General features: G+C 43.0%; 1 protein-coding gene and 1 non-coding gene across 2 annotated transcripts in view; one reads left to right on the forward strand and one right to left on the reverse strand.

Moving 5' to 3' along the window:
• LOC145354870 (complement C1q tumor necrosis factor-related protein 1-like) overlaps window positions 1-15338 on the forward strand; it is a 78157-nt gene that overhangs the window by 9685 nt on the left and 53134 nt on the right. The window contains exon 2 of the mRNA XM_080206425.1: window positions 8796-8961. The gene's annotated coding sequence lies outside the window, so the exon portion shown is untranslated. The remainder of the gene's footprint in view (window positions 1-8795; window positions 8962-15338) is intronic.
• Window positions 2793-2984, reverse strand: LOC145355198 (U2 spliceosomal RNA). Its single transcript, XR_013888934.1, has one exon. It is a non-coding gene; the product is annotated as a U2 spliceosomal RNA (small nuclear RNA).

Raw genomic sequence — 15338 nt, forward strand, 5'->3', positions numbered from 1 at the left:
GGGTTCTGCCATTTACTGTATATTTCCTATCTGTATTAGACCTTCCAAAATGCATTACCTCACATTTGTCTGGATTAATCTCCATCTTTCATCTCTCCGCCCAAGTCTCCAATCGATGTATATCCTACTATATTCTCTGATGCTCCTCATAGCTATCCGCAAATCCGCCAACATTTGTGTCATCTGTAAACTTACTAATCAAGCGAGTTACATTTTTCTCCAAATCATTTATATATATTACAAACAGCAAAGGTCCCAGCACTGATCCCTGAGGAACACCACTTGTCACAGCCCTCCATTCAGAAACGCACCCTTCCACTGCTACCTTCTGTCTTCTATGACCGAGTGAGAAGTTTCACAACACCAGGTTAAAGTCCAACAGGTTTATTTGGTAGCACAAGCCACGAGATTTCAGAGTGCTGCTCCTTCATCAGGTACAACCTGGTGCTGTGAGACTTCTTACTGTGCTTACCCCAGTCCAACGCCAGCGTCTCCGCATCTTTTATGACCGAGCCAGTTCTGTATCCACCTTGCCAGTTCACCTCTGATCCCATGCGACTTCACCAACTGCACCAGTATGCCATGAGGGACCTTGTCAAAGGCTTTATTGAAGTCCATGTAGACAACCATCCACTGCCCTACCCTCATCAATCATCTTCGTCACTTCCTTAAAGTTAGTGAGACACGACCTCCCCTTCACAAAACCATTTCCCTTAACCCTGCTGGCCAATGCTTTTTCGTGACTCCTTTTAGTCCTACTTACTCCTTAAGTTTCTTTCTACTTTCCTCGTATTCCACACTTGCTTCTTGTGTTCCCAACCTCTTACCCTTGACAAATGCTTCCTCTTTCCTTTTGACTAGGCTCACAATATCTTTCGTTATCCAAGGTTCCCAAAAGTTGCCATACTTATCCTTCATCCTTACAGGAACGTGCTTGTCCTGAATCCCCATCAACTTACACTTGAAAGCCAATATTGATGTGCTATCAAACATCTGCTCCAACCTAGACTTGCATTCTTCAGTTCCTGCCTAATATTGTAATTAGCCTTCCTCCAATTTAGCACCATCACTTGAGGACTACACTTATCTTTATCCATCAGTTTCCTGAGTTGTGGTCACTGTTCTTAAACTGCTCCCCTACTGAAACATCGACCACTGGCTGGGCTCATTCCCCAATACTAGGTCCAGTATGGCCCCTTCCCTAGTTGGACTAGCTACATACTGTTTCAAGAAACCCTCCTGGATGCTCCTTACAAACTCTGCCCCATCCAAGCCCCTAACACGAAATGAGTCCCAGTCAATATAGAGGAAGTTAAAATCTCCCACCATAACAACCCTGTTACTTTCACATTTTGCCAAAATCTGCCGACATATCTGTTCCTCTATCTCCTGCTGGCAGTTGGGTGGCCTATAGTAAACCCCCGACATTGTGATTCACACCCCCATTCTTCAGCTCTACCCATATTGCCTCGCTGTATGAGCCCTCCGAGGTGTCCTACTGCAGTACAGCTGTGATATTCTCTTTAACCAGTAGTGCAACTCCCACAGCCCTTTTACACCCCCTTCTATCCCACTTGAAACATCTGTATCCTGGGATGTTAAGCTGCCAATCCTGTCCTTCCTTTAACCAAGTCTCTGTAATGGCAACAACATCATAGTTCCAAGTAATAATCCAAGCTCTAAGTTCATCTGCCTTACCTGTTACGCTTCTCACATTGAAACAGATGCACTTCAGTCCACCAGACCCTCTTTGATTTGCAATCACACCCTGCCTGCTCTTTCTCTGAGTCTTATTGACCCTATTCTCTAGTTCCCCTTCAGTTAATTCCCCTTAGCTTTGGTTCCCACCCCCCCGCCGCTAAACTAGTTTAAATCCTCCCGTGTGACACTAGCAATCATTGGGGCCAGAAATATTTATGCCCTTCCAGTTTAGATGCAACCCATCCTTCCTGTACAGGTCCCACCTGCCCTGGAAAAGACCCCAATGGTCCCAATATCTGAAACCCTCCCTCCTACACCAGCTGTTTAACCACATGTTGAGCTGCACTATCTCCCTATTTCTAACCTCACTGGCATGTGGCACAGGGAGTAATCCTGAGAATACAACCCTAGAGGTCCTGCTTTTTAACTTTCTACCTAACTCCCTAAACTGCTGCTGCAGGACCTCATCACTCTTCCTGCCTATGTCGTTAGCACCAATATGTACCACTACCTCTAGCTGTTCACCCTCTCCCTTCAGAATGCTTTCTGCCTATTCAGAGACATCCTGGACCCTGGCATCGGGGAGGGGGGGGGTGCAACATACCATCCTGGAGTCTCTTTCACGTCCACAGAAGCGTCTATCTGCACCCCTGACTGTAGACTAGTTAGTCTATAACGATTGCGCTAGTGCTCTTTGTCCCTCCCTGCGTAACAACAGAGCTAGCTGTGGTGCCACTGCTTTGGCTGCTGCTGCTGTTATCCCCTGGTAGGCCATCCGCCCCCAACAGTTTCCAAAATGGTATACTTGTTAGAGAGGGGTATGACCACAAGGGAATCCTGCACTGACTGCCTGCCCCTTCTAGCGGTCACCCATCTATCTGTCTGCACCTTGGATGTGGCCATGTCTCTAAAGCTCCTACCTATGACAATTTCCACCATCTTCATGCTCTTAAGTGCATTCAATTTTTTTTTAAACTTTATTCCAATCCAATCAAGTCAAATTAAACCCAATTCAGAGTCCCAACAAGTTGGGACATTCCCGATCCAAGCTGACAAGACAGGGCTCTCACCTCCTGTCTTGGGCTTGATCTACATGATCCAAGCTGACTGGAGTAGGTGTAGCTCCTCCTCCAGGGCTTGATCTTATTTGCATCTTAGCCAAATGGCCGAGATGCCGCTTTAAAAAATTGCTTCAAATGAAGCTGAAATGGAACCTAATGACTTCAACCAAGTGCAGCATGTCGATACTACACTTGATCTTAGCCAAAAGGCCGAGATGCATTCAATTGCTCTAACCTATCAATGCAGTCTGTAAGGAGCTGCAAGTGGGTGCACTTCCTTGACGCCAGATCTTCTGCCTCCCACTTCTTAATAGATGTTGCTGGGCCAACTTCTTCCCAAATGCACCAGTAAAGTCCCTCAGCTGCCTCTAACGGATACACTAACTCCTGTTTATCACTGGAGATGATCTTCCGTTTCCCACTTCTTGGTAAATGTTGCTGGGCCAATTTCTCCCAGAATGCACCAGTGAAGTCTCTCAGCTGTCTCTAGTCACGTCTGTGTGAGTGTGTATGTGCATGTGTGTGCACATGTGTGTATGTTTGTGTTAGCACACGTGTGTGTTCTATTTTGTGTATGCGTGTGTGCACGCGCATGTGTGTGTTGATGAGGCCAAGTGAGCAAGGGTAAAAACGACTCTCCTATTATGGCCTCTAAATCTGACTGTGACAAGGGTTTTTTTTGTGACTATAGCAAGGTATTCCAGCTGCTTAACCATTTAAGTGCTGGTTGAAAAGAAACTGGTCTGGCAGTCTTTCTTGATTTGAAACAAAAAGAGGTTAGTTTTTATTGAGTATGAAGTAAAGATATAAAGCTATTTAAATGGGTTAATCTGTGTCTTGGCCCCTGCAGCATGTAGACCCAGACACACAAATATGCACAATTACAAGTTTTACAGTAGGAAGTTATTTTCTTAGCCAAATCAAGTTCAGTGTAAAAAGAAAAATGTAGAGTCCACTGTTTAAGAGTCCTTTGCTTGTACCCATGTTCGTGACAGAGTTTCTTCATTGTAGTCTTGAAGTTCCAGGAGTTGAAGCACATGTAAGGGTATGAATGCTGGAGACAATTTCCTTTTAAAAAGTAATCTGTCCTGTTCCAAAAGATGATGACTTTTGTACCTGATGTTACTTTTGACGGAAATTCTCTATCTCTGTGCTGGTGCTATTTAGGCTGTAACAGAGATAGGGTCATAACTTGGGAGAGAAACGGGAGGAGGAGTATTGCTGCCCCTTTGGCAGGTTTCTTTTAGATCCTGCTCAGCAGCTGCAGGTTGTAATGCAGAAGATTTCACAAATGGTTATTCTAGTCACATAACCTCTTTCCCACTGATGATCTATGCTCATCTCTGGAAGGACTGTGGCTATTGTTTCATGGTTGAGGTGACTAGATTTTATAAGTTCCTCGTCATTAGCTTCTGGATGATCCATTATCCATCTTGATGAGAGAGGAGGAACCTCTTTCCATAAAGTTATTGTCCTGGTAGACTTTTTGTCTTGGTTGAATTGGCTGTTTCGTGGCCTCTGAAACATCAGTCCATTACCATTCTCTCCTTTGGCACTGTATTTCTGTCTCTGAGAGACATGCGGGGAGAGTGGCTTGGGTTTTCTAAACTGCAATGCACTGCGGGAGGAGTGAGGGTGCTGAGGCAGGCTGGTTAGAAGGCCCACCTCCGTTCGTGAGGACAGCAGCCCAGCTTCCAACGTCATTCATATGCCCCCGATACTCACCCCTCACTTTCCACATAGCCCATTCTCTGCTCCATGCTCCCTCATACTCTCCATGCCTTCTCCATTCCCTGTCATACTCCCCTCCCTCCTCCATGTCACCCCATACATCTTCCATTGTTACTCACCCAGTTTCCACTATGGATATACCTTAGGATATCTGTGAATTGGCCATAAAAATCAATAAAATAGAGCTATCATTTAATTTCATATTATAAAATCTGATTCTGAAACATCATTAAAAAATTAAATTCTTCCAAGTGATTAAGCTCTTCTAAGCCCAAACTTATATTTCACATCCAAGATCGACAATCCCTTAATAACCCTTTAAAACTGTCAATCAAAAAGTGAACCTAGCTCTTTGCTGAGGTAAATGGTTATGTAACTGAAACTCAGCCACATATTCACAATAGATTCAGTTGTAACAACTTATACAAATATAAACAAGGGAATCTTTTGAAACTGATAAAACTGATGGTCTTTTTTAAAATTGCAGATGGTGTTTCATTTCCATTTCAAAGCATTTCTTGTCATTCAATGGAATGGAGCAGGTGCTTAGGTTTAAACTTTCCACAGTAGGACTTATTAGCGCAAAGCGAAAAATCTCTGAACATTTAAGCCACATCCAAAGACATGACGGCAGTTTCCTAGCATGTTTTTCTGTAGTTTTAAAGGCAATATAGCGTTTTGCGATGGAGAAAGTATTCTCATGCACCTCAACGCTTAAACAATGTTGTTCAATGTAACAGTGAATCTTTTTAGGGCAGGTAACTATGGTGAAATTCATCAACATTATCATAACATCTAATAGTGAAGTTTGAAGTTGTCACAATATTCGACACGTACCGTTAATGTTTCAGACTCCAAACCAGGTTCCTCCTAATGGTTACAAACCCTTAATCCTAGTGAGCTTCCAAAATCTGCAGATGAAAATAGCATAGTCTTAGGGTGCTGGACTAGAACCCCAAGTTATACCAGACTAAACCTCAAAAATGTTTTCTATTTTGGCAAAAATGTGAGGATAGGATGTTTTGGTCCAGAAGTAATTCCAATGACAAATTAGGGATCTATTATAGTTACACAAACTTTATTTAATAACACAATTTAAATATAACTACAAATGAAATAATGTAACTATTAGCAGTTGAACAATACTTAAAAGTGAAAAGGAAACAGTTTTAGTTTTGAATTTATCTCTGTTTCAGTTCCAAATAAGCAACATTCCTCTTACAAACTTAAATGCCACTTTAAATACAGTTAGCAACCATAAATATACTTGTTATAATGAGTGTAGACATTCATGAAGCTTTCAGAGAAAAAATAAATTTCAGAGCCCACAAAATCCTTCTAAACTCAACCAGGTTTCAGCTGCAACTGCCTACATTCTCTCCGCTACAGATCCAACTCTGCACCTAAACCACATCATCACATGACCCTAACAATCACTCTAATCAGAACCCCAGGAGAACTTAACTAAACAAAAGTCCATTAGCGCTATCAAATTAACAAATTCCTAGCTGAAACGAGTAATTAACTTGCTTTTACAATCCTTGAGCTAAATGTTTACCTGACACACCCACTGCCTGTGGACTAAAGCTGAATTTTTAAATATTGCCTTTAAACATAAAGAACTATATATACATATATATAGTATATATATCTCAATTGCATTACCATCATCACAATGGGAATGGGAATTCAAATTTTGAATGGTCTTCACAATAGCAACTCAATCTCAGGAGAGGTGCATGTGCATTCCGCATCCACTATTTTCTTAGTCCGTGGAAAGGCTAGACAAAAGTAGCACGGGTTGTGGAAAGGCAGAGGAAATATCCCCCCTTCTCAGCCCACAATTCGGTCTAAGGTGTTTTTTTTCCTTAGATAGTTGGGATTATTTTGTACTACGGCGGTAGAAGCAGATTTAATCCTAATTGTCACAAGGGAAGTTGATAAATAGTTTAAAGGAAAGATTTATAGGAAGGGTGATTTCAAAGAGCTGATAATGATGAGGCACTTGGTCCACTCCTGTGCTGTGTGATTCTATGTTGCAGATGCTGTGGTTATGTTGCAATAATGGGTTACAACTGCCTGTAAGTAGAAGGAAGATCCCTAACTGTTTTGAATTGGCCCTCAGAAGATTAATGGATATTTGTATCAATTACAAGGCAAATGCAAGTGTACATTCATGATATAAGGTCCTTATAGTATTCCAATTCCTTTCCTTTTCCCACACCTAGTGACGCACTAACACAGACTTTTGTTTGTTTCCCTAGTGAGTTATTCCTGGAACAGGTCGCTAGTGTGTTGCCAGGGGCTTATAGCTTGAGGAGGGGCCATTTCATGCCACGCATGGCTGACCAGGAACCTTTTCCACTCCTCCACTAGCCATTGGTGTGTTGGAAGGATTTCAAGTTGACACTCAACCTGTTTGGCCATGTTACAAATGCACTTTCCTTGGCCATTGTGATAACCCCCAGTACTTACATGAGGAAATCATTGATTGACCTCTTTGTAAAGACCTGTTGAATATGAGCTCCCTGGGGATTGGTACTTAACTAACCAGGTGGAGCTTGTATGCTGAGCCCTAAGTAAAGCAAGCCCCTAAGCGGGTCCAATATTCCTTTGTCCCAGTTGGGGCCTGTTTGTGTCCACCACAGGTTTTTTGCTTTACTTTATTTTGTGCATTAAAGCACTGTTCATTTACAGCTGACTCCCAATGTTGTAGCCATCAAGTTCAGGGGCTGGCTCAGAGGCAGGGGCATTACCCACTGCGCCACAGGACTGCCTGCTTAGAGTACGATCACACCAAAGCTTTTGACATTGCACCAAACAAGACAGTCAGCATGGCTTTGTGAGTGGAAAATCATGTCTCACAAATTTAATTGAGTATTTTGAAGGAGTAACCAAGAAGGTAGATGAGGGCAGTGCAGTTGATGTTGTCTACTTGGACTTTAGCAAGGCCTTTGACAAAGTACTGCATGGTAGGTTGTTGCATAAGGTTAAATTTCATGGGATCCAGGATGAGGTTTCTAAATGGATACAAAATTGGCTTCTTGACAGAAATCAGAGGGTGGTTGTAGAGAATTGTTTTCCAAACTGGAGGCCTGTGACCAGCGGTGTGCCTCAGGGATCAGTGCTGGACCCACTGTTATTTGTCATTTATATTAATGATTTGGATGAGAATATAGAAGGCATGGTTAGTAAGTTTGCAGATGACACTAAGGTTGGTGGCATAGTGGACAGTGAAGAAAGTTATCTCCAATTGCAACGGGATCTTGATCAATTGGGCCAGTGGGCTGATGAATGGCAGATGGAATTTAATTTAGACAAATGCAAGGTCATGAATTTTGGTAGCTTGAACCAGGGCGGGACTTACTCAGTTAATGGTAGGGCACTGGGGAGAGTTACAGAACAAAGAGATCTAGGGCTACGTGTTTATAGCTCCTTGAAAGTGGAGTCACAGGTCGACAAAGTGGTGAACAAGGCATTCAGCATGCTTGGTTTCATCAGTCAGAACATTGAATACAGGAGTTGGAATGTCTTGTTGAAGTTGTACAAGACATTGTTAAGGCCACACTTGGAATACTGTGTGCAAATCTGGTCACCCTATTATAGAAAGGATATTATTAAACAAGAAAGAATGCGGAAAAGATTTACTAGGATGCTACTGGAACTTGATGGATTGAGCTGTAAGGAGAGGATGGATAGACTGGGACTTTTTTCTCTGGAGTGTAGGAGGCTGAGGTATGACCTTATAGTGGCCTATAAAATAATGAGGGGCACAGATCAGCTAGATGGTCAATATCTTTTCCCAAAGGTAGGGGACTCTAAAACTAGAGGGCACAGGTTTAAAGTGAGAGGGGAGAGATATGAAAGTGTCCAGAGGGGCAACTTTTTCAGACAGAGGGTGGTGAGTGTCTGGAACAAACTGCCAGAGGTAGTAGTAGAGGCGGGTACAATTTTGTCTTTTAAAAAGTATTTAGATAGTTACATGGGTGCGATGGGTATAGGGGGATATGGGCCAAATGCGGGCAACTGGGATAAGCTTAGGGGTTTTAAACGAAAAGGGTGGTATGGACAAGTTGGGCCAAAGGGCCTGTTTCCATGCCGTAAACCTCTATGACTCTATGAGTAAATGTCATGGTGGCTGGAAGCACATTGTATGTAATGCTTTTCAGCATTAATACCCCTTATCAATTCAGTAAAAGCTCCCTGTATAATTTTTAAAGGTGGGGCATGGGGCAGGTAACTTTCTGAATCCGTACTGGTGAGGAAAATAACTGCAGTGACTTTTCTATTTTAATTTGGAAGGAGACAATATGCTGGAGCGATTCCCCTCCACCTCCATCTATTGACTATAATAAAAAACCCACAGAAAATCAAAGCAGTGAGAATTACTGGAAACACTTCAAATTACTGCAATCACGAGAAGCACCCTTTGAACGAAACATCATCAGCATCCAATTCAGATGAACAGGTTTGTACATTAACGGAGCAAATGACAGAATGAATCTAATTCAAAGTAACGTTATCTCTACCTAATTTATGTACAGCATCAGCAGCATTTGATATTTCTATTCTGTGTTCAGCTTCAAATGCAGTGAGCCAATGTTCAAATGTTGATTTATATATATGGGTCCAATTGTCTCCAAGAATTGTCAGAGCTAAACAGTTTATTAACTTAATCACCCTTGCTTAAAGGGAAAAAAAAGTGACATAAAACATTAAATAATCATTAGTGTAATTAAGCACCAAGATGAAAATTAGGCAAAATGTCAATTTTATTATCAGCATTATTTCATTTCTGCATTGCAAAGCTTAAGTACTGACACTGAAATTATGGGTCTCACAGGGACTGGATTTGAGCTCCTTTGAAAAGAGAATTTGTTGCTTTTTTCCCTCCCCCTGTTCTTCTCCAGCAGTGACAGTTACTAGCCTGTGGCCTCATGAGTGACAGCAGCCTCCTCAACACCCATTACCAGTCTGAGAGTTTTGGCATGTCAGATATTGTTGAGGGAATCACAGTTGAATCACAAGTCAGCCTACGCTCCAGGGTGTCAGCTGTTGGACCTGCTGTGCTCATGCCTTGCTGTCAGAAGGCCATGGGTTCAAATCCTGTTCCTGGTCAGCGAGTGCAAAATCTAGGCTGGTACTGGAGGAATGCTGTACTGTCAGAGGTGCTGTTTATGTCTTGTGTGAAATGCTGGCAAATCATGTTGTACCTATATAAAACCTTCGTTAGGCTGCATTTGGAGCACTGCAAGCAGTTCTGGTCACCACGCTACCAGAAAGACGTGGAAGCTTTGGAGAGAGTGCAAAGAAGGTTCATCAGGATGTTACCTAGACTCGAGGGCTTTGGCTATGAAGAGTGATTGAATGAACTAAGATAGTTTTCACTGGAAAGACTGAGACTGAGGGGAGACCTGATAGAGGTCTACAAAATTATGAGAGGCATAGACAGGGTGGATAGTCAGAGGCTTTTTTCCAGGGTGGAAGTGTCAATTACAAGGGGGCAGAAGTTCAAGATGAGAGGGGGAAAGTTTAAGGGAGATGTGTGGGGGAAGTTTTTCACGCAGAGACTGGGCGTCTGGAACGCGCTCCAGAGAAGGTAGTGGAAGTAGGTATGTTAGTAACATTTAAGGGGCATCTGGATGGGAACATGAATAGGGAGGGAATAGAGGGATATGGACCAAGTAAGGGCAGAAGTTTTTTTTTAGTTTAGATAGAGCATCATGATTGCACGGGCAATAGGTCAAAGGCCCTGTTCGTGTGCTGTATTTTTCTGTGTTTTTTGTTACACTGACTCTGTTAGATGGATGATCATAAGAACATAAGAACATAAGAAATGTGAAATGTGATAGTCTTCCACTGCGTCCTGGCCAACATTCGTCATAAACAAATACAGATCCTTTCATTATGGGATCTTGCCGAGCCAATTTTAAACAGTCGTGAATGGCTACATTACAACACTTCAAAATATATTCCAATAGCAGTGAAAGCCTTTGAAAACAGGACGTAAGAAATAGGGGCAGGAGTAGGCCATTTGGGCCCTCCAGCTTGCTCAGTCATTCAATTCGTGGCTGAATTCTACATCAACACCACTTTCCCATTCTTGTATCTCTTGATTTCCTTGGTAGCTAAGAATCCATTGATCTGAGTCTTGAATGTACTCATTGATGGAGCAACCACAGCCCTCTAGGCTGGAAAAGCCTAGCTGGACTTGTTCTCTCACTCAACAATTTCTCTTTTAGCTTTTCTCATTTCCTGCAAATAAAAGCTGTGGTAATGCGTACCCGCTTGTGCCCCAGTCTTTTTGTGGGCATGTGGAACATTCCTTGTTCCAGTGCTAATCGGCCCACTTCCACATGTCTTTTCTCGTTACTTCAATGGCTGTATCAGTGCCGCTTCATGCCCTTGTTCGGACCTGGGAAAGTTTATTGCTTTTTCCTTCCAATTTCCATCCCACTCACATCTTTACCTGTCCCTGACACATCCCTACCCTTCCTTGACCTCTCTGTCTCTATTTCTGGCGATAGACTGACCACCAACATTCACTTCAAGCTCACTGATTCCAGTTATCACAGCCATAGCTCTTCACAACCCTGTTGCTATAAGTAGTCCATCCCATTCTCCCAGTTTCTGCACCTGCGTTGCATTGCTCCAATGGTGCTACCTTCCAGATGGCACTTCTGGCTTCCTTTTTCCTGAACAGAGGGCTCACCCCACCACCTACTGTGTCCGATTCATCTCCCGCACCTCTGCCCACACTCCTTCCCCTCCCTCCCACAACCATGATAGGGTCTCCCTCTTCCTCACTTTTCACCCCACCAGGCTCTGCATTCAAAGGATCATCCCCTGCCATTTCTGCCAATATCAGCATGATGCCACCACCCAACACATATTCACCAATACCACCTCACCTCATCATCACCTTCACTCCTAACCCCACCAGCATTCCACAGGAATGCTCCCTCCATCACTCCCTGGTCCACCCCTCCATCACTCTCCAGCTCCTCCTCCCCTTCCTATGGTATCTTTCCTTGCAATCACAAAAGGTGTAACATCTGTCCCTTTATCTCTGTCCTCCTCATTGTTCAAGGCCCCAGATACTCTTTTCAAGTGAAGCAGTGTTTCACTTGCATCTCCTTCAATTTGGTTTCCTCTACATTGGGGGCATTAAGTATAGACTGGGTGACCGCTTCATGGAAGACTTTTACTCAGTCGACCTGTGTGACACCAACCTTCATGTTGCTTACCATTTCTACTTGCCATCTTGCTCTCATTCCCACACGCTTATCCTTGGCCTGTTGCAATGTCCCAGTGAAGCCCAACACAAATTGGAGGAGCAGCACCTCCTCCTCTAATTAGGCACATTGCAGCCTTCTGGACACAACACTGAGTTCAGCAACTTTAGACCATGAAATCTCTCCTCCAGTTTGATCCCTTTTTTCTGTCCTGACACCCCCTCCCCTCACATATTCTCCTCCTCACTCCCCCACTCTTCCTCCCCCACAGGGTCATCTGTCTGTTGTGTCTTAAGTTTTGTCTTCAGAGTGCTGACTTTGTTCTGTTATTGAAGCTACCATCAACACTCTCTTCGTCTTATGCCCATCACATCTTTGTCAAATGTCTCCTAGTTTGGGGTGGCACGGTGGCACAGTGGTTAGCACTGCTGCCTCACAGTGCCAGGGTCCCAGGTTCAATTCCTGGCCTCGGGTCACTGTCTGTAGAGTTTGCAGGTTTTCCCCATGTCTGCACGGGTTTCCTCTGGCTTGTGTGGTTTCCTCCCACAGTCAGAAAGACGTGCTGGTTAGGTGCATTGGCCATGTTAAATTTTCCAAACAGGCAGCGGAGTGTGGTGACAAGGGGATTTTTACAGTAACTTCATTGCAGTGTTAAAGTGAGCCTACTTGTGAAATTTTAAGAACTTAATACTTTATCTATCTCTGAGCGCCAGTCTGCTTCATCTGCCTCACCTGCTCATATTGAGTATAAAATCTATCATGTTTCTCCCTCATACTGACTTGAAATGTTAACTCTGTTTCCTTCTCCAGACTTGCTGAGCTTTACCAGCATTTCTGTGTTTTTATTTCAGATTTCCAACACCTGCAGTACTTTGTTTTTACTGTGTTTCCTTGCGTGTACATCTCAAATACTCCCCAGTTAACGGAAGGAAACCCCTTCCCAGTTATTTTTCAGGCAAACTGGGACTCAATCTTGACTATCTTTTTCTTCAGTCTTCTTTATTGTGTGACTTTGACAAACACGTTTTAATTACATTGCTCAGGATGATGTGCTATTGTAAGGCCAGAAAGGAAATAAATTAAAGAATGGTGGATGTGTGGGAGACCAGAATGAAGCCTGATTGAAGGACGAGGGTATGGACTAAAACATCGTGTGTAATAGTTGCCCTGAATCAAAGCTGCAGGTCATTGTACTTTGATTACAAAAATATGTTTTCCTGATAGATGTGAATTTGTGTGGGTTTTGACATAGATCAACAAGGTCACAGAAAGCCTTGCATTGCTTATCAAGGTGCTCTGTTACTATGTTATTCCGTCACAATGGCATTGTGCACCCAAGTGAATGACATGAAATCAATAAAATTCCGAGCATATATCAAGCAATTCCATGAATGAGATGCACAAGGTCAATATCGTGGATCGTGACAAGCTAAATAAAGCATTAGTAGTTAGTCCTAATAGATGGCTTATTATAGGCTGGACTAATAGTGATTGCGGGTCTGAATCTCACTGTGGTAGTTTGAGAATTTGAACTTTAAAAGAGAAAGGAAGTAAAGGACTGAATCTCACTGTAAATGACAATAAAACTGTAGGACTGTCATAAAACCCCAACTAGGTTCACTAATACCTTTGAGAGAAGGAAATTTGTGTTCTCACCTGGTGTGGCCTGTCTGCGACTCCAGGCCCCACAGGCTTCTGTTTCTATCACCGCACCTAAGTCTTTTAATTCACTCACAGGATGTGATTGTCGCTGGAAAGGCCAGCATCTATTGTACATCCCTAACTGCGCTTTGGTACCTACCTTCTTGAACGGCCACAGTCTGTATTGTATAGGAACATCAGCAGCACTGGTATGAAGGGAGTTCCAGGGTTTTGACCCAGTGACATTGAAGGAATGAAATATTTCCAAGTCAGGGTGTGACTTGGAGGGGAATTTGAAAATGGTGATGCTCCAATGCTCCTAGTTCTTCTAGGTGATAAAACTCACGGGTTTGGAAGGGGCTGTCAAAGGGGCCTTGGTCAGTTGCTGTGGTGCATCTTGTAGATCATGCTATCACCAAGATGTTGTCAGGGCTCATAAACTTTGCACATCCAATGCCTTCAGCAATGGTAGCAGTGTGTACCATTTACAAGATAAGTAGCATCAACTCACCAAGAGTCCTTTGACAGCACCTTCCATTGTGTGGTAATGGTGGGGGGAGTGGATGTTTAAGGTGGTGGATAGCGCCCCAATCAAGCGAGCTGCTTTGTCCTGGATGGTGTTTTCCTTGAGTAATATTGAAACTGCATAACTTCACAGGGATTGATTCAGATCAAATCTAACAGCTCAAAACTGGTGTGTTATGGACAGGAGAGAGGCAAACTGAACTTCTTTATCGTCCCCTAGTCTGTCCGTAAGCAGAAGTGTTTTTGAATAATTTGTTAAGTCGTCTGTGGGACCTTTCCTCTAAAGTTTCAGTTTTTGTGGTCCAATTTTATAGCTAACATGTGGCAAACTCTCTTTATGATTAACTCAGAAGGTTAGTTTATTTCACATTCAAACGCCACATGGTGGGGAGGGGGGTGGTTTTTCACAAATACACACACACTGCTGGATACACACATACACACACAGACACAGACACAGACACACACACAGAGACACAGACACACACACACACACACACACACAGAGACACAGACACACACACAGAGACACAGACACACACACACTCGAAGAGGGGATAGAAGAGAAGGAGGTTTCAAACTATGGATAGCAAGAACCACAGAAATTAATATTATTTCATGTGTTGTCCAAAATCTGGGAAGTCAAAGTGCAGAGGGTATTTCCTTTGTGCTCACTCGTGTCATGTGATCTTAGGACTGATCTTTTTCTCAGGACTGATGATGTCCCAGCCAATAGGTTGAGTGTATTTGAGTTTCCACAGGGATAAGAGGAGGAATCCTGAAACTTCTACGAAAAGCTTCCAGAACAAATGGTCAATTCTGTGCTCAAGTGATTTGTGGGTTCCTCAGAAAGTTCATTTTAGAAATAGCAAGATGAATAAAGTCTACTGTACGCAGTTTGGACTTCTTTCATGTTTTATTGACATAACAGTAGAATAAAGTTCAACCACAGCCTTAACCTTGTGAGCGTACATATTCCTTACTCCATGATTATCAAGCCAAGGAATCGACAATGAAAAGTGAGCGAGCCATGAACAACACCAGGCATACTGAAAAATGAGATGTCAACCTGTTGAAGCTACAATGCACTATTACATGTAATTTTTAAATTCTTTCATGGGCCAGCTGATGAGGCCAGCATTTATTGCCCATCCTTAATTGTCCTTGAAAGTATTGTGTAGCCACCTTCTTAAACTGCTGCAGTTTATGTTATACAGGTACACACACAGTGCTGTCAGGAAGGGTGTTCTCTGTTTTTGATCCAACAACAATGAAGAAATGACAATTTGGTTCCAAGTCAGGATGGTGGGAAACTTGCGAGTGGTGATGTTCCCATGCATCTGTAACTTGTCCTTCTAGATGGTAGAGATTGCAGGTCTGGGAGGTGCTGTTGAAGGAGTCTTGGTGAATTGCTGCTGTTTATCTTGTAGATGGTACACGCTGC

The sequence above is a fragment of the Carcharhinus amblyrhynchos genome, chromosome 18 (assembly GCF_965287045.1).
Source record: "Carcharhinus amblyrhynchos chromosome 18, sCarAmb.v2.hapA, whole genome shotgun sequence".
Taxonomy (NCBI): Eukaryota; Metazoa; Chordata; class Chondrichthyes; order Carcharhiniformes; family Carcharhinidae; genus Carcharhinus; species Carcharhinus amblyrhynchos.